This window comes from Cryptomeria japonica, chromosome 2 (genome assembly GCF_030272615.1).
Source record: "Cryptomeria japonica chromosome 2, Sugi_1.0, whole genome shotgun sequence".
NCBI classification, from domain to species: domain Eukaryota; kingdom Viridiplantae; phylum Streptophyta; class Pinopsida; order Cupressales; family Cupressaceae; genus Cryptomeria; species Cryptomeria japonica.
The window spans coordinates 306,369,302-306,390,050 of NC_081406.1; the positions used below are offsets into that span (position 1 = coordinate 306,369,302).

The following is a 20,749-nucleotide window of genomic DNA, read 5'->3' on the forward strand; positions in this document are numbered from 1 at the left end:
GGTTTAAGAGCAACTCATTTTATCTAGAAAAGATAGAAAGTAGAACAAATGTGTTTATCATCTAATGAGATACGGTGAAGTTTGGATGGACTAAACAAATTCCATCACCTCTATTAGCATCTAAAACACCTCTAAATTAGGCTACAACAACTAGATCCTAAATGCAACATCATGTATCAATTAAAGTGGCAATTTATTTAGCACTTTTGTCATAATTGAATTGTGGATGGACAATTAAATAATGTTAAGAGAATAAATATGCAAATATCCCTTTTCTCTCCATCATTATACATCCTAGGGGATCACAAAGGTACGTAAATAGACCTCATTCATAAACCTTGAGCTTGAAGGTTCAACTCATTTTGACAAACATAAATATTTCATCATTTGAGCATTAATTCAATTTTTGGGATAAAGATAAAAAATACTAACATCTTGAAATTTAATATTGCCTTTTTCATCTATTATTACTTCATTGTATTCAACAAAATTATGAATAGTAATGGTGCTAGAAGTAGTAGCATTTATAGTTCTACGACTTTTCAAAATAACAAATATTAAGAGATTTATTATATCTTACTTGAAATTTTGGCTTTCTTTTGTTGATACTTTTTTCATCTTACGATTACCCTAAATGCCTTCCTAGCTCAAAAGTGAGGCTTACTATTGCAGGTCCTTGGCTACTTGGAAATCTTACCCTCAATTTTTCAAAAATATCACTTTAATTGTAAAATGTGTAAGACACGAAAAATAAACAATATGTGACTTTGATAGTCATTATGGAATAGGATTAGGATGAGGAACTTAACTTCCAAGGACTATCTTGCAATGGGATAAAAATGTTTTATGCAATATAAGGTTTATGATAGTGTTGTGTAGGCATTGACATGAAATTAGATGATATGTGGTCAAAAGAGAATGGTCACTTCAAGAGTTTGCAAAGATCATGTGTTGAAATTTGTGCCTCTAGTTTTGGGTCAAGATTAAGGTGGATAGGAAAGATGGATGCAAGTGATATATATTTGATGGATAGCGATGCCAAGATAAAAAAACATGATGGATGAGACAACATACTCTCAACTGGAATGATACATATAGATAATGAATTTTATGCATGATGCTCATGAAGAGATTTTAATCACGGCACTTGTCGAAAGCACCATGAGAATGGTTTTCATTATTGGATGAATTATTGTTCTTTATTTATTTTCTTTTAACTTTTCCTTTCTAATTTTTTATTTTTATTGTGTTTTATGCTTTTGAATGAATATCAACTATTACGGTTCACCTAATGGTGATGTAGATATTGCTATTATGATATGCCACTAGTGACTTGCATTGAGGAGTTGTCTTGTCAAGATCATGACACTTGATATAACTCATATTGGTGCTATTGTGATTCTTAATGATACTATGGTTGCCTTTTATCTAAATAAACACATCATGATAGAGTGTCATTAGAGTTCTTATGAGAAAGTAATGTTGTCAAAACATGGTGAATATGGGAATTAGTATTTTTTGACTTTAGGCAAGATGTCAAATTGGGATAGGTGATATGAAATGCTAATGAATTATTTAACATTTTATATGCAAATAAATAAATCCAAACTTGGTATGGTGGATGATGGTGTGTGGATGTTGAATTGTGTGTATTTGGGACCAATGTTTTTATACACCTTGCATGTTGAGATTGAAGACTATTTTGAAGGAGTCAAACCTTTGTAATTGGTGGGAGGCCTTTTCCCACGTGGCTCCACATTTTGATTGACTGTTGGATTCAAAGCTAGCGCTTTTCTTGATCCAATTTACTTTAGGATCCATTTTGGCTTTGTGTTCACTTTGATTTTTGGATTTATTAGGTTCAAAATTTTGGTTTTGATCTTTTATTTTGTAGGACTTGTTTTTGTTGGTCTCAATTAGTGGACTAAATATTTGGGAATGATGGTTTATGATGTGGATGGGAGGAGCATTGACAACAACCATGTCATAAGGATTGATCATGGCTCCTATTTTGATGCTTGCATTAGATGAAATTTCCCCTAATGTTATTGAGTTATTGAGATACCACTCACATCATTAGATTTCCTAATCGATGAATAGCTAAGATCTTGATGTCTAGGATTTTAAAAAAAGTATAATGGCTCCAGAATGACTTGTTCATGTAGGCCTAATCATTTTCCTTGATACCATATATTCTAAAAAAATCTATTTACAACAGGAATGTATTCTTTTGGAAACAAGACTCTAACCCATCTGTGTGCAATTGGGAATCATCAATGTTGGATATTTTTCTCATCAACAAGAAATCCTTCTTTGACAATAATGGATGATCCTAGTCGGTAGGATATCGGGGCTTTCTTTATGTTCATACTTGCTACTGCTACATCACTTGGAATGTAAATTAGATCCATAGTACTTGTGTATTGACATTTTCAACGTGAGGCATGCCATTTGTTTGATAATCTATATGTCCAAGGGAAGCATTATCTCATCTCACAAAGTGGAGATTATTGCAATATGGATGGGATCAACTTCAATTTGTGATCATGGATGGGATGGAAAGGGATGATGGGATCAACATGGAATTTAGAGAGAGGATCTTTATCAATGATTGGGTGAACTTCAAGGTCAAAATCATCTGGAAGATTTGGGTAACTTGGTCTTGATTCATTATAGATCTTATTTATGTTGCAAGTGCGGTTGTCGTCGCACCAAAAGATCGACCTATTAATGCCCGATACAACCACTAGACTTATAGAATCCCCAGGAGGCGATTAAGCCATTATCACAAACCCGAGCATTGTGTTGCACAACACAAGGATGATTCCCAATTGTGCACACCTTGCAACAATCCCCCCCCCCCAAATCACAAGCGAGGGGTTTGAACATGTGATCAAGCTTTGATACCACTTCTTACAAGTGTAGTTGTCGTTGCACCAAAAGATCGACCTGTCAATGCCCGATACAACCACTACACTCATAGAATCCACAAGAAGCGGTTAAGCCATTTTCACAAACCCGAGTGTTGTGTTGCACAGCACAAGGAGACCAAGGGCGCACACCTTGCAACAATTTCTTCATCCTTTGGATTATGCTCCTAACATAGATCCAATTCTGGCAATGGGGTGTAAGTTTGGATATGGATGGGTCATTCATGGACAAACTCAAGGTTTTAGTGTGATAATATTGGATTTTGAATAGGACACTTTGGAATGGTCTTGGTAGATGATGGAGTACATGATGGTGTTCAATCTAGGAGATTTGGATCGTAGATAGGATTCTTCTTAGAGATTGGATTAGCTTGGATTTCATGATAAGTTGTGGGGAGCATTTGGGTATCCTTTGGAGCATTTAAGTATTGCTATTAGGATCCTTTGTGGATGGCCCTTAAAAAAAATCTTGAAAGAATTGGTATGTGATGGATTGTTGTTGCAAAGGTCCAACTGATGAAGGATTGGAAGGAGAGATGGAAGCTACTTGCAAGAAAGCTTCTTCAATATGACTTGTTGTGGAATCATATCAGTTGAATATGTTATGACTATGGTTGTTTTAAAACATTTTTTTAGGATTAGCCATTCCTATATGTTGATGGATGGTTTTGATCATGCTTGATAAAAGGATCTTCATATATGCCTAATTGCTCATTAGGCGCAGGGAACATATGGCCTTCCATCCAATTCAACCTCAACATGGTCAATAAGATCTTAGATGTGATTTTTGAGTTGTTTGTCTCTCAACATGGTGTGGTCTATGATGTGATGGTACTCACAATACTCATTTTCTCTATACCATGCAAGTTTGGGTTTACTCTTATCAAAAAGTTTGGTGGATGGAATTTTTCTCTAGTTTACTTGGATAAGTCTTTGAAAACTACTTTTATAATTCCCCAAGGAAGTGCATTTACCTTTTGGATGATTAAGGGGTTGTGATTGTCCTTGTGATATTAAAACGTGGGTTCATTGGTGTAAGGTCCCTATTTGTAACCCCTTGGTAGTGATTTGCATTTGTTGTCGTTCACAAGAAAATGAATTCAAATGAGTTGGATTTAGAGATTGTGGTGAATTGTCATAAGCCACTTGTGAATGGTTGGATCGGTGTGTGTTTATTCGTGAAGTGTATTGGTGTATTATGAAGGTGGTTGTTGATAAGTAGATGAAAGTGCATTGATAGGTGGACTGTACTACTAAATAGAATTGGAGATGGTGATGTTTTATAAGAGGAGTGATGAGATGTATGAGATGGTATTGTGATGAGTTGAGAATGTGTTGGTTGTGGTATAGATAGAGAAGGTAATGATTGAATTAATGATGGCATACATGTAAAGGTTATGTGAGGTGGATTAGATGGGAGGAGCATTTTGGGTGACTAAATTAGAGAGGATGTTTAATTGAATGGTATTAAATGGAGTTGGAATACAATACGAAATGGTGTACAACGGATTAGGTAGAAAATGATCAAGAGTTTCTTAGTATGAATACCATCGGATTTTGGTCGTATCAGTAGGTGTACCCTGAAGCATTTAAGATTGTGAGCTCTCACCTTGGCATAATGGCTATCTATAGGATTATCCTTGTGTTCTATGTTTTTGGTCTTTGGGCTTTTCCTCATTTTTTAGATTTTTTGGAATGATTGATTTTATTTTATTTTTCATTTTTTAGATTTTGTTTTTTATTTTTAGACAATATTTGATTTTTTGGATTTTCGGACAATTTTATTTTTTGAATTTTTGGAACAAAATATGATTTTTTTGGGGCTTTGAACAGTTTTTTTTTAATTTATGGACAATATTTTATTAAAAAAATTTGGACAATATTTGACTTTTACAGATTTTGGACAACATTTTATTTTTTGGATTTTTGGACTTTTGTTTGCCAAAGCTAAAGGTGAAATGTAAAAATAGATTATGATTGATTAAAGGTGATGATGGGTAGCAATGATGGTTAGTGTGGATTAGGATGATGTTGTCTATATCAGAGGAACCTCCTAAATCAAGATATAGAACATTAGATTTGTGATATAAAGTTTCTTACTTGAGATAGGCAGGTTCATAAGAAATACTAACCATGACTTTTAGGCTATTTAACTTAAGATAGGTCAAATTCCCAAGTCAACTTCATCCAAGGTGATAAGATAATTCAATTTTGTCAATTAACGTACCACTTAAAATAGGCAAAGTTCTTAAGCACACATGAATTGAAACCAAAATGAGATATTGATATGCAAGAGATATTTTCCATAGCAAGTCAAATTATGATATTGCTATTAGGATTCAAATATGTAGTTTTCAAGTCAAACTCATTGACTCATGTTTCATGAGTAGCGGTTCACAAGAACCATCTCTCATGAGAATGAATGGTACACTTAGTATTCATTGCATCTAGGTGGTGCTCATAGAGGTATATTGGGCCTTCTTGGGAGGTCCCCCATCCTAATAGTACTCTAACTCAATCGCACTTAACCATAGAGTTTCCCCAAAGGTTAAGCCCACCTAGCTTGCTACCCTATTTGCAAAACCTTCAACAAGTGTTGCGCCTTATGAATCATTCATTATAGAGCCCCTTTAGCTCATCAATTATTAAGTAGGAGATATTTTCCCCATCAAGTCAAATTATGGTATTGCTATATGGATTCATCTATTTAGTTTTCAAATCAAATCCATCTCTCATGAGAATGAATTGTACACTTAGCACTCACTACATCTAGGTGATGCTCACAAAGGTGAAACATTGAACCTTTCCTAGGAGTCACCCATCCCAATACTAATCCAACTCAAATGTGTTTAACCTTCATTGTGAGCATCTTGTAGATGCAATGTGATATTAATGATATTGAAGATGAATATTTCAAAAACTTGCTCATAAGAATCAAAATTAATTCGATACCTTCATTTTAAACATATTCAAATATTAAAATGATATTATAGAGAGTTTTTTCATGTTAATTTTGTTTCTCACGTGTGAGAACGGATTGTTGGGGGCATTCCAAAAACACATTTGGGAACCATGAATAAGAAAGATTAAAACTGCAATATGAAAACCCTGAATCACCCAACGGATGACACCTCTATCAACGAAGAGCTGCCCAACATGGTCAAATGAAAGGTAGGAAATAAAATGAGGGTCAACTATAATAACACATCGTCCGATACATGTTAAATTGTAAACCATGTGATATAATCCAATAGGTCTCATTAGACCAATTCGGTGTAAATCAACATTAAAAGTAGTCATTGCTTAAAAACAATTAAAAATAGTAACCATAAATTTAAAAAGATTGCTTTTAACAATGCTGATGCTACGAAGACTACGTGCATCAGCCATTGGTGTCTGTCTATAATTCATAATTCTTACATTTATTTTTGTGAATAGTACTACCCATGTGCAATTCTATGACATTCACCATCCATTTGCGTCTTCTCCTCTCTCCATCTTGTTCACTTTTTCAACGTTCTCACAACATTTAGTCCACAATTTTCTCATATTTAATATCTAACTCAAACGCACATGCCTCCATGGAATTGAAAGGCAGCTAAAGTAGTTTTAAGGCAAATGAAAGGAAAAGAATAAGTTGTTTGATTCAATTTTGGTCACTTAACTACTACATATCTTGAAAGATGCGTGGGATGTAAACGATGTTCGAGAAGGCATGGGACTGATTTATTTGTTTAAGGCATTCCAATCAGTTTCTATCATTCCAATGAATGAAGGCATCGATAAAAACACCAACGAAGGGAGATGAAAATGAATAAGACTCCATATTTTGGAGAGAGGAGGGTGTAAATCCCTATCAGAAGACAAAGAACAACAGGAATATGAAGTCATGATTCATTATTTTTTATGGTCCAACGTATCCTCACGACTCAGTCCGGTGTTTGTTTGAGTTAAGGTGAGATTAGTTTCTGGAGATATATCAAGTTGTCTATTAAGTCGTCTATCAAGTCGTCTGTAAGTCAGGTCCATCGGTTGATTCCAGACCTCAAAATCGAACCAGAGACCAATAGAAAGTAAACCCACAGTCCAAACCAACTCTGCTACCTATCCTAATTAAATCATGATTCTATTTTTGTTTTTTTTGCATTGCCCTACCATACAATGGCCGTCGAAGGAATTGATTTGTTAAATGTTTTAAAGCTGTGATTCTCTTTGCATGTCTGAATTTGGCACTAATTGTTCAAACTCCAACCTAGTCATAGGCAAAGCAAAAGTGGCACTCTAGATTGAATATAAGGGCTTAATCTCGTCGAATGCCAAACGACTAGGAGTCATCAAAGTAGACCACACCCCAATAATTTCCTCGTAAACAATGGTGGCCTGCTAGATCGTATACAATGGCTCAATCTCATAGAATGCCAAACTACTATGAGTCGACAAAATAGACAACATCCTATCATACTCCCTGAAGCAGATCGGCAATAGCACCATCGTATGCTGTGCATGAGCCATTATGCCTCCTAAAGACGGCAAGAGCGACAGTAGAAGCAATACCATTTATAGATGTATCTCAAAGTGAAGCATACAAAACCTTGATCGTATGATCCCATAGCTTAAGTTTGTTTGGATCAACTAGCCAAAACAGAAGCGAAAAGATTGCTTGTCATATTAATGTCTTCAGAACAACACATTTTCCTTTGGACCTAGCAAGAGTGAATAAAGACAACTATTTATTACACATTTTCCATCCAAATATGATTTTGGAGTGAGGCATTTTACGTTTGATGCTTCTTGCAAGGACAATGAAAGTGAGAAATTTTATTTTTACTTAACAACCAAAAGTGAGAAGTAAGAAACTTGTATGGAAAGAATCGTGGGGCTTCTTGATAATGTTTCTTTGTCTCCGAGTATAAGGTGAAATTGCAATTGGATGCACTATTGATTAAAACCATAGTCCAGCCAGCAATAGAATACCAAAATAAAGTTCTTATGTCAACCACTAAAGAGGGGTGTTAGAAATTAAATATTGCATGACATAGAATGTGTAATAATTAAATTAACAAATTAATGTTTATTAGATGCTATTAGATGTTAGAAATTAAGTATTGCATAACATAGAATGTGTGATAATTAAATTAAAAAATTAATGTTTATTAGATGTTATTAGATGTTAGTTATTCATTAATTGATAGAAATTTGGGTAGTTTGTAGATTGAATGGTTATATAAAGCCATAAAATATAATAAGGAAAGAATTACAGAAGATGACTGATTGATTTGTGTGTTGAAGCGTCAAGCTCTTTATCATATTTTCAATACTATGAGACATCCGAAATCTGCTAGAATGGTACCCCTATTCAAAATGCTTTCTTCTGATCCATATAAATTAGTGCCCAAAGAGAATATATTTTAGAAAAAAGTTTCAAGAGTTCATCCAAATAACTTGTATTGAAGTTATATTCAAGAAAGACTTGAGCAAGTGAACTTTTTTATCCATGAAATAGATTGAAGTTCTATTCAAGAAGAGCTTCAGCAAGTGAGCTTTTTATACATAAATAGATTGAAGAACATTCAGTGGGTGAGATTTAATTCATTGTTTACTTTCTGTGTATGACATTTAAAAAAGAGCTCGGAACCCATAAAAAATACTTCAACAAAGAAAATATTACCGTTCTGTCACATACAAGGTGCATGCACTGTGGGACTTTATTCTCAGTTCTAATATTGAATATTTCAACCTCAACCAAGATCGAGCAATTGCACTCGAAAATAACCAATCGCAGTCCCTCAATTATTCAGAAAGATAAGAAGATGGCCAAAATCATATGGCTACCTTAGATAGAAATATAAAAAACATTAACAAATGAATGTATCCAATCCAAGAGACTGTAAGGTAGGAACCAAAAAGAAAAAAGAAAAAAGTAAAAAGCGTATCTAAGTTCACAAAGTTAACTCTTTAACTCTGCAAAAGAAGCGAATTTAAAGGGTAAAACCCAAGCTCCTTACTGAGTAAAGCATGAATCTGTTAACCAATCAAAGACACTTTGATGAATAAACAGCAATGGAAACCTATAAATACCCACATCGTAGAAATCTCATTAATACCCACATTAATGAAACCCTAACCCTTAATTCTGCACAACAAAGTCATTTTAGACAAAAGATCCAAAATCCTTACTGGGTAAAGCCTAAATATCTTACCCATGTCAAAGAAACCAGAGCAAAGACCCTCATCAAATAAACCCTACTAAATGCCCATATCAAAGAAACCCGATAAATATCCAAATAAAAAAAATTAAAAAATCCCTTGATAGACCCACATCAATAAAAACACCCCACAACGGTGAAATCTTACCTAAAACCCACATCAAAAAAGCCCTGATAAACAGCCCACATTGATGAAACCCTAGTAAACACCTACATCAGAAAAACCCGAGAAATTCGAATATATAAAAATAAAAATAAAAATAAAAACCTGATAAACAGCCCACATCAATGAAACCCTAGTAAACACCTACATCAGAGAAACCCTAGAAATTCGCATCTCTGTTGGGTTACGGGTTTGAGTCCTGCTACCATTAACCATAGATCTCAGTAAATGACCCTAAACTTTCATTAACCAGGGCAAAAACAGAGTTAGATAAGTAAAGCATACCAGGTTTAAGGTGTCCGCGTTCATGTGAGGAAAGTACAGGAGTGTAGGATGAAAAGGATAGGTATCGGTGGTAAAGGAAAGATTTAAAGCTTCTGGGTATTCCCATATAAATCTTTCCTCGCCTCCCGACACCAAGCACCCCCTTCATACTGCGCATTCCTGTCGTATCCACACTCATCCTCTCGCACTCCCCTGCGATTGGCAAGTAGTAATTACGATTTTATAACAAGTGGAGGAACTTTATCCTTGACAGGAAATATCTGCAACTACTGTTTTATTTTTTTTATAAACAAGGATTACAAAGAAACACCTAATCATGTCTGCAAACCGACTGTCAAAGCATGTGTAAGGTCAAAAGATTTTTAAAAATGCGGTTCCGGACATCAATTTTCCTTACAAATTTGGGCTGAAAGCAACATCATTTGATTGATGGCCTATCCTAGCCATAGAAAGTGGAGATGACGTAGCCTAATAGTGGATGCCATGATTCGTTGATCTTTCGAGTAGTGCAGTGACTGATAAGAAATCTGTACTATAATATCTTTTACATGCTCTCTCTCAGTCAGGTTTTTTTTTGGATCAATTAATATTTTTTTATTGAGTATATTTAGAGTTTAATATGCTGACTATTAAGGAATTTAGTAGTAGTACATCTAGTCTACTATCATATGTTTGTCATCTCATCAATCCATTAGGGATTTAATTGAGTGAAATGTGATTCTTATAATTTTGTAGATTTCAAGGATTTTCATAAAAATCATCCATTTCTTATAAGTTTGCAAATTTCTTGAAGGTGTTCATAAATATCACTCATCTTTACACAAATTTAGACACTACAAATCAAGTTGAACGAATCTCATAAGATTAAATTTTATCAATTTAAATGTGCAAATCTTAGATCAAGTTTATACTTGCATTAGTGAATGCAAAGAATAGTCATTTTGTAAGGTCTCAAATCTTCATTAGTGCAAGCCTTAAAAATATGGACCCTTGGTGAATTAACTTCTAACATCTAGCACAGCAAATTTTCATCATTAGGTGTCGATCTAAATAATTTTATTAATTTTATTTTAGACAATAGATTCAATTATCAGTACAACTCCATCTAATTTGTGTGTCCATTTAATGCATTTATATAATTAACCTAAATAAATTTATAAGGGTGTGATTATCCCCTTACATTTTGGTATATCCAACATTCTTTCATGACCTAGGTGGTTTGACCTTTAAGTTTTGCCTTCTAAATTATGGTATTCATATCTAATTTTTCTAATTGATATATCTTGTTGTTACCTAGTTCTCATTAGGTTTTGATTCCCCTTTTCTATGTGCACTTCATAGTTTTATCTTTTTAGGGTTTGTCATTCATTATTTGAGCTTATTTTACAAACCCTATGCACTCTAGTTTTTTACTCTAGGGTGTCAATTCATATCTAATTACTTGATTTATGCAAATCATCTATTATTAGAATGATTCATATTTATTCGCCTTTTATCTCTCTTGGCCATATTATTTTGCACTAATAACTTTAAGAAAATGCCCCTAAAAAATCTATAAAATCAAAATGAATACTAGCTAAGCACATTTGCATGGCAATTTTTTTATTCTTTGAAAAATAATTTATTTTCTTGACAAACTTATACACATTACAATAAATTTGTAATAAATACTAGTTAAGAGAATTGATTGCCATAATGAATCATTCATACCATGGTACAAGTGGAATCAAGGGGCAGAGCCCCTCGTTGCCAACTTGTAATAATCTACTATCAAGAAGGCATTTGACCATACATAGAACTAACATTTTAAAAACCTCACACCAATAAGAAAAGACTCTAAAGTATGATTCCCGCCATTGATTCCCATTATAATTTACCAATTTTTATTTGATTCCATAGGTTTATAAGTACATGTCAAGAAAAATATTTAGTCAACCCTAATTTCTTTTGGGCCATCAATCAATATCTAATTGCATTGCCAATAAGAAATTATGGTTTGAGTAGACTTTTTTCTCAACATGTGCTTACAAACTCATGAAATCAAGTAAAAAATATTGAAATTTATAGTTGAAATCAATTGTGTAAAATAAATGACCTATTCCTTCACACTATCTATAAGATTCTCAGTCCTCATCATTTAGTGATGCCTACAAGCTCATAGGGATCAATTAAAATCCTAAGTTGTATTTTTCAATAGAATCTAGGTTGCATATGTTATAAGATCTTTAGATGTCCCTACTTACTATTTGCGTAGAACAGGAGTAGAAAGCTTAAGGTTGTAGAAGGTCTTGGGTAAACATTACCAAATAGAAGCACCATTACAAGCATTATATAAATATAATGCATGTTGCATATCGTAAATTGATATAGGGTGGAATAAGATCCTAGTCTAGGAATGCAAACTAAGATCTCAAGTCTCCATGCCATATCATTGGAATCATAAATGGGTTTTGCTACAATTATAATAGGATAATTTGAGATTACAAATTATGTGTTCAAAATCTATGCTAAATGATAATAAAATTGACAAATTTCAGCAATAACAATGAAATATAGAATGAAAAACAAACACATTAGTTCAAATATGGAAAGAGGATATAGACAAAAACTTATGGCAGCAATCTGAGCAAGAAAATGGTGGATAGGGTTGGAGGACACCCCAATCTGAGGATTCTTTTGTCAATAGAAAGATCTAAATTCACAACCAAGAGGTTATGTAGGTCTATCTCTCTAAAATCGGGCCAAAAATTGCTAGAGATAGTTGGAGGATGCCCTAGTCTAAGTGGTCTCACCTGTTCAAAATCTAGGATCATATATTGTTGTTTCCTCTACACACATGTAGCACTTTTTGCAGTCAGATCTAAATCTACACACTTGAGAACAAGGGAAAAGTGTTGTGCTATATAGGGGCTTGCCTAAGTCACCCCATGTGTTAGTGTTCCCACCTCCACTACAACAATGAGTGATGAAAAGAGAGCTTATCCCCATAAAGGATAGAGATTAAAACAATAATGGAAATGCTTAAAGTAACAAATGTTACCTTAGATATGAAACCCTTCACTTGAGGTCTCAAATAAGACATGATGTTTCTTGAACGATGTGAATGCAAGCCTTCATTATGGAGGAACACATTATGATTGATCATGATTGCTAAAATAAAGGTGTAGAATTGAATGTTTGACTCCTTGATTGTAGACCTATACTCAATTATACTTGATTGAATGCTCAATTATGTCATTTAGAGGATAGATGATGGTTAGATTTTGAATGAGAGAGGAAGTTGTATTTATATACAATAGACCTTTTTAATTTAATTTTCAAGAAAGGACAACGTTGAATGGTAGTTTCTAGCTACTTGCAAAGCTAACCGTTATGATTCAAAATTTGGGGTCAAACTACTTGGAAAAGGGTGTCGGGCACCCTAGTCTAAGATAGTGGCACTAGGCACCTTAGTCCTATTAGTTTGAGCCTAAAAAAAGGTCATGAGTAGGGGACTACACCATTTTTTTAGATATGGTCTTGAAACTTATCATAATCAGACATGAATTAGGTACATTAGGCATAACCACCAAAGTGGGTCTAAAGTGAGTGTGAAATTTAAAGGGATGCAATTCACTACAGTACATTTAGCCCCCACTTTAGTAGGAATATGAACTTACAGTCACACTCTTGATAAAATACAGAGAAGCAAAAGATTATTTCATCAAGACATCAAAGAGACAAGACAACACCAAGTTTGGCAAGGTGGTAGCCCCCTATACTCAAGATCTTATCAATCTACGATATCAAGAGAAAATATGAGTACAAAGTTAGCAATATGACCAACATAGGTAACACATATGGAGCATGCAAAAACATAAAGGTATGGCATCTAAGGCTAGTGAGATCTACAAAAGCTTACTAGGAGCCATATAAAAAAGGTATGACATCTAGGGCAAGTAAGGATTTGCAGATACTTACTAGCTCGGTCATGTTACAAACACACAAGTCATGCCTTCTAGGACTGATAAGATCCTCAAATACTTACTATGAGCCACATCCACAATGAGTCATGAGGCTATCAAGTTGCATTATGCTAGGTGAGTCATGCACAAGTGAAGGTCTCGAAAGGGATAGCAAGTAATGTGATGCTAGGTGAGCTTCATGCCAACAAAGATTACAAGGTCAAGCAAAAATCTCTACTTGTTAGGTAATCTTGATAAGATACTACAAATGGTGTTGTAGAAACACAAGCAAATTAATGGTGTTTGATCAAAGTGTACAAACTAATCTTGTGGTGTGTACACAAAGTGAAATTTAGATAAGAATGTATGCCCCCACCTTAAAGTGATTGCTTTCTTTAAGGTGGTTTTCTTTCAATAAAAATCATGTTGCAATAGTGAAATGCCCCCAAACATAGGCAAGTCACGATTATATTCACATACAAACAAGAACACATAAGGGATCCATCAATCTAGGGTCATCATGCACATAAGATAAATAATATATGATTATTTTTAATTGACCTTATCCCCCAAATACAATGAAACTACGAGTGTAAAGGAGGAAGAGCACATTAAGATAAACATCCCTTGGACATCAATAACAATATTCATGCAAACAAGAGCACATTAGATTGATAAAGGATCTTTTGGGGTCAACATAGAAGAGACCAAACAATATCAATTCTTTGCATTACCCCTAAAAGACAACACAAAATTACATTTAACATGCAACATGTATGCAACACATAGAGGAATCAAGATACAAATAGAGGAAAGTTACAACAGTATCAGTCTCTTTGTATCCTTGTGCTAACAGAGCAACAATGATAATCCAAAGAGAGCCTAACAACTAAAAGACACACCAATAAATACTTCATGAGGAATCACATTACATATAAGCAAACATACAAAACAAAGAGGTACTGCACCAATGAGATATTCTAGCAAATCATATACCTCCCAATCTTGTTCATTATTGTAAAGATGGAAATAAAAATGTTATAGGAGCTACGAATAATACAATATAGGGAACTATGTCTATTTCCAAATAAGGATCATTCCCTAAGGAAGGATCACTATGCATGTCACTAGTAGCTAGAGTTAATACTTTAGAAAACATCAAGACAACTTATTATCATTTTCAATAGTTTCAACCATTTTATCAAAATCTTCATCCAAATTGATTATTATAGGTGGCTTAATAGTAGGATGAGGGAAAGAATCCCTTGGATTTGACAACTTGAACTTTCAACAAGGTTGGTTAAGGTAAGGGTCATCTCTAGGAGTTGGTGACAATAAGGAAGGTTAAGGAGGTGGGGCCAAATTAAAAGGAAACTTGCAACCATCTAATGACAATTTCCACATAACCTAAAAGAGAAATCTATGAAAACAAGTATTTAAAATCCATGTGTGAGAGAATAGACAGCATACCATCAAAGATGACACAACATATACCCTGGGAAAACCCTCATGACAGAAAGAAACTCAACCTCCAAAAGCATCCATGACTCATGTATTATTCAACAATATAACATTATTACATATTTTGAGCCTCCATTGACACCTCTGAAATATCAAGCCTCTCCAATGCATCCTCTGTGTATCCAAGCACAAATCTACACATCCCATACCATGATTCACATATGTGCTCTTTAGAAGAAGAGTCAAAAACCCAACTAGCCAACCTTAGACAACTGCCCTTGTGTTTTCTTTTATAGAAACAAGCTCACACAAAACCACCAAGTGGTATTACATAATACCATGTGACTAAAACCTTGAGATTGCAAAATGATTGACTATTTTTTACCTTTTTTAATATTTTCTCCAATATTAAAATATTTGCATTTTCCCAATGTGAGACCCACTTTAAATATATTTCCCAATTTTATATATAACACTTAAAGTGGCTCCAAGAATTTTAACTCATAGTGATGCATGTACTTCTAGGCCCCCTAGATGCACCACACACATAATAATAAATTATAAATTATAAACATTATGCAAGGTGTACAACACCTTATTCCTAATGCAAATCAATATATGAATGCTTAAAGGAAGATTCACTTCTCACAAAAAGGCTCACGGCGTCTTCATCAGTCTTCTCTCACACTATAATTTTGTTGGTTGCAGTTCAAAGCTTATGTCGAAGGAGGTTGGTTATCACTTAACATTGATTCCTTTTATTCTTTTATGTTGGGAATAGAATGAGGAACCTCTAAAGATTAAGGGATAGGAGGAGGTCTAAATGGTGTCGAGTGTTTGCCTCATTGTCCTTAATAGGATGGCAGAGGTGGAACCATAGCATACACACTAAACATTTGTTATCTTGTCATTCGTCCCTCATAACAAGAGTGAGTCGCCTTGCAAATTTTTAGTTGAGTCCTTGTCTTGTTAAAAATTCGTTGGTTTAATCCCTAATCCACTTGTAAATCATTTCTAAATCCTTGGCATTACATTTCAATGGTCTGTTTGAACCTCATGAACCCCTCGAACCATCTTGAACAGAGTTCATAGTGTTCATTTAGGTACTGCAGGTTCTAAGTTGTGTCTAAGACATTTTCAGGCTAACATTCATATCAAGTGTTTTGCAGCAGCTCTATTTCACGATCGCGGATGATGTTTCATATACTCTTTCTCCAGACTGTGAACTATTTGAACCTAGTTCAAAAAGTTCAATGATGTTCAAACTGTTCGATGAAATTCAAGGTTCAAGCTCTGCAGGTTTGATTTTATGACAGTCATATAGACCCGCACACAGTAGCACATATCTTTTTACTCAGGGATTATTTTTGAGATCGCTCTGGTCAGAATGGAGAAAACTAAGTTTTGACCAAAATATCCAAAATTGAGAATGATCTAACGGTGTAAACAAAATTTATGGTCCCCACACCGAGATGGATTTTGACTGTCACAAATATTTTCAGTCCGCCCAGCATAATGAATATTTTTATTTTGAGTTAAAATATTCAAGTGCCACCTGTCCAAATATTCTTATAAACTTTAGAGAGTTATATTTCTAATATTTATAAATATTTGATAATATAAATAAGAGTAATTGGGAAAGTAAAAAGTATAAGTTAAAAGGTTTTTCAAGATTCAGTTATAAAACTGAATAATGATCTCATGTAGCTGTTTATTGTGAAAGGATTGAAGGAGACGGGGTTCTTCTTCTTTTTCTTTTCTTCCAGCAGCCTATGGGGGAGGGAGAGTATATTTTTATTTGTAAGGGAGGAGTTGAAGCTTTTCTAAGCAATGCTTTGTACAGAAAATATCAATCTTTGAGTTGATTTTCAAACATGAATAGAATGCAGATGATATCTTCAATCTTTGTGTTGTTGATATTCTTCTCATGACTGTAGCTGGACTTTGAGCCTTTGCAGTTGTTTATTAATGTCTTTTTTGTTATAATCAATGGTGTATGTGAATTTATTACAAGTCTGTGTGCTTGAAAGTAAGCCATATTGGAGCAACGACTTTCTCTGTTAGTTTTTAGTCCAAATGCTATCCATAAGTGTAGAAAATTAAACTTTGATTTAAAGGTCTTCATTTATATCTATTTTGTAAGTCTTTGGAATTCATTTTCATGGCTATGGATGAATGTTATTTTCCTTTATTTCTTTCTGGTTAAAAGCATATCAACAATTTAATTCCTTGTAAATCTTCTAAGAGGGAGTTGTACCTCTCAATTCAGAGGAAGATTATCACTTCAATGATAATCTATCCAACTGTTAGTACTTTTTGTCCTTCATTCTGGGCATTTTGAGTTTATTTGTATAGTTATCTTCGAAGGACAAATCTTTTCACTAACAACATTCTAGGAAGAGGGAGGTTTCCTAGACCAATACATGGTTCACTCATTCCTTGTGGGGTAGGAAGAGTTACTTTTGTGTCAATATATGTTGAAGGATCCTTAAGGGTAACAGTCGTAGTGGATCCCACGAATCTACCCAAAGATAACTTTGTTATTCTCTTGGCTTCAAACTTTTTGTAGGAAAGGAATAAGTTATCTTCACTAGGTCTAATAAGTTGAGATTGTTGAAGGCAAAAGTACTCGAGTATAAATTTTCCATGTCTAGACAAGGGTTGGAATCCACTATGAAATATAGTTTGCACTTGTCCTTCAAATGGAATCTTCAAACTCTTATGGACTATGGAAGAAACTGCTTACATGGACGTGAGCCAAGGATAACTCAATTTCATAAGAAATTGGTCTGAGGTAGGGATAATGGAAAACAAAACCTCTAAGCTTATAGATCCAACTATAACTTGAAGGGTGATAGAAACAATGGTGGTATAAGTGAAACCACCATGCACCTTAATCAAGACTTTATATTTATCATAAGTGTCTTGATATAATTCATACATGTAAAGATATTCTTTTATAACCACATTAACCATATATACTAGATTAATAAACACCCCACAAGTAGGTTTGTCATTAAATTTAGCAGTAATGTATAGTGGTCCATTAGGTGCATTTATTGAGCTATCACTTGCGGTAAAAGTAACATTAGGTTCAAGCTTAGGCTTGGGTCTCTCTTGTTTAGGACATAGTTCTATCACATTCACTAGATGTTCAACTTGTTGGATTTGATATTATTGTATATGTAGTCAAAAGAAGGCTCAACAACATTTTTCGAATGGAATTGGTAAAAAATTGGATATTTGGAGTGAATTTTGTTGGCATTTTTTATGTTTATGTTGTGATTGTCATTGATGGACACACACTTGCATTGAGATCTCCTTTATATGTATGAGTTAGAGCACAACCGATATTTGTTCCAACCAGTATGTTGTATTATAGTCTTTAGACTATTGGTGTTTTGCAGAATGTGTTTCCTAGTCTGAAGCGGCATGTTGGCCCCAAGCGGTTCGTGGATCCCAAGCGGTACGAGGGATTAAAGCGGCATAACACATTTTTACCAGTCTTCATTTTTGTCAAACCGGCAACCGACATTTTATATGAACCGGTAATACTCTGTGATGAGTTACCAACCGGCATTTTGTGATGAGTTACCATCCACCGATTGTTTGACGGTGCCGACACCTAAACGGTGCTTTTTGTGTCATGGTACCAAGTATGTCTAGGTTCATTGAACCTAGGAAATTGTTATGTAATCCTATTGGAGTGACATGAAATCAAATTCCTTTATAAGGACATCATGTCTAGGGTTTTAGGTTGTTGATGTGGTCGTCGCAAAATTTTATGTTGTTGCTAGGGTTTAAGGTGGTTGAGGAGTTGGAGAGAATATGAATGTCTAGAAGACTGAAGTAATGCTGGAGTGCATTAGGAACAAGCTCTCAAGGATCTAACCAAGCAGTCTGTGCTATTAGCTAGATCAAACACTTGTTGATTACTCACATCTTTGACAAGGTTGTAGCCCTTAACCGGGTAGGCCCAAAAGCCTTTTGTAAATCCTCTAACAAGGTGGTTCACATCTGTGGATCTAAAATCCTCTAGCAAGGTAGTCTTTAATCGAACTTATCTCCTAACAAAGATTGAGATTCCTAACAGGATTTGTTCTGGTAAAGAACATTGTAAGACCTTAACCAGTCTGGTTCCTATTCTACAAATAGTTACTTGTGAGTTCCATCTCACCTTCCCATTTGGGTTTCCACGTCAAAATCTCTTGTGTTATGGTGTTTTTGCTTCTATGGGTGAATGCATTATTAGCTATTTGGTTTGCATGTGTGTTAACCGGTTTGTCTGCTAAACTGTTTTACCAGTTTACTATTAGTCTTGCAAAGTGTTTAAGTGCAGAGATTTTTGGCATACTTATTCACCCCCCCCTCTTAGTATTCATCAATTGGTATCAGAGCCTACCTTTCTATAAGTTTAACCACTTGGAAAGAGATATGGGGGAATACTCTATAAGGGAACTTACTCATTGGCTCACTCAGTCTGAGCAAGCCTATGATGATCTTATGGTCAAATACAAGGCATCTCAAGCAAAAAGGAGAGAACATGCTGAAAAGCTGATGGAGCTATCTGAAAATAGTTCTTCAGATGAAGCAGACATGGAAGCCCTAATTGCATAAGTAAATAAGTTGAATGAATCAAACTCCAACCTGAGAAAGGAGTTGGAAGGATTGACTATCCGGATGTGTCAAGATCTTGAGAACCGGAGGAAAGCTGAAGATCTGATGAAAGAAAGAGATCATGAGATCTCCAAGCTGAAACAACAGATCAGTGCCCTAACTGCTCAACTCCATGCAAGCAAAGTGGAAAAGGAAGACATGCAAGGAGAACTGAACATTGCCATCTCTGAGAATGAAAACCTATTGGAAACAAATGCTGCTATTTCCAAAGAACTCTCTAAGTCAAAGGAAATACTTGCTAAGTTCAACAAGAGTACTGTCAAGCTAGATCAAAAGCTTGAATTTGCCAAACCGGTCAAGAATACCAATGGACTTGGTTATTCCAGTCATGAGGAAGGTGAGACCTCTGATACAAATGTTGGAACATCAAAGAAACAACCGACATCAAAGGATAAAGGTAAGCAAAAGTTTAAACCTGTTTGCTTCAACTATCTTAAAGAAGGACATACTGCAAATGTGTGTAGGAGTAAGGCTTACAACAATTTTCCTTATTTCCTAAATGATAAGCCTAGATCCTATAGATTCAATGGTAACTGTTATGCATGCAACAAGTATGGGCATAGAGCATCTGAATGCAGGTCAGTTATGAACAACATTGGTAGATATCCTCAGAGGACCCAAGGAGCTGGTCCTGAACCTTTTGTGAACCGGAATCACAACCAGTTTAATGCCTTCAATCATCAGCAAAGAAGCGGTGGCTATCAAGCAGCAACCAGATGGAGAGAAAACTGTATGGTCTGTCATGGTCATGGTCACACTGTTGCAACATGCAGAAGGAAGAATGGAAACATGAACAATGGACCTTGGAGAGCACCTAGATTGGTCTGCTATCATTGCAACAAACCGGGTCACATTGCCAGATTCTGTAGATCAAGAAAGAACATATCTAATGATATACTGGTCACTCCGAAAGGAAACATTGATGTTGACACTGTTCAAGTGGACATGAACAAAACCTGGAAGAAGAAACCAACGATGTTACAAGAGGAACCGGTTTCTACACCTAGTGTGGAAATCACGGAACCGACAAACTAAGCTTTAGAAAAGCTTAGGGGGAGCAAACGGAAAAATGTTTTGAACCCC

The 20,749-nt window shown here is 34.8% G+C and overlaps 1 long non-coding RNA gene across 1 annotated transcript; it reads right to left on the reverse strand.

The window, feature by feature from the left end:
* Positions 1-8,623: 8,623 nt before the first annotated feature.
* LOC131075367 (uncharacterized) lies at positions 8,624-10,150 on the reverse strand. The gene is made up of 2 exons (XR_009113200.2): positions 9,982-10,150; positions 8,624-9,776 (listed from the first exon to the last, which is right to left on the reverse strand). It is a non-coding gene; the product is annotated as an uncharacterized LOC131075367 (long non-coding RNA).
* Between the last annotated feature and the right edge of the window lie 10,599 nt (positions 10,151-20,749).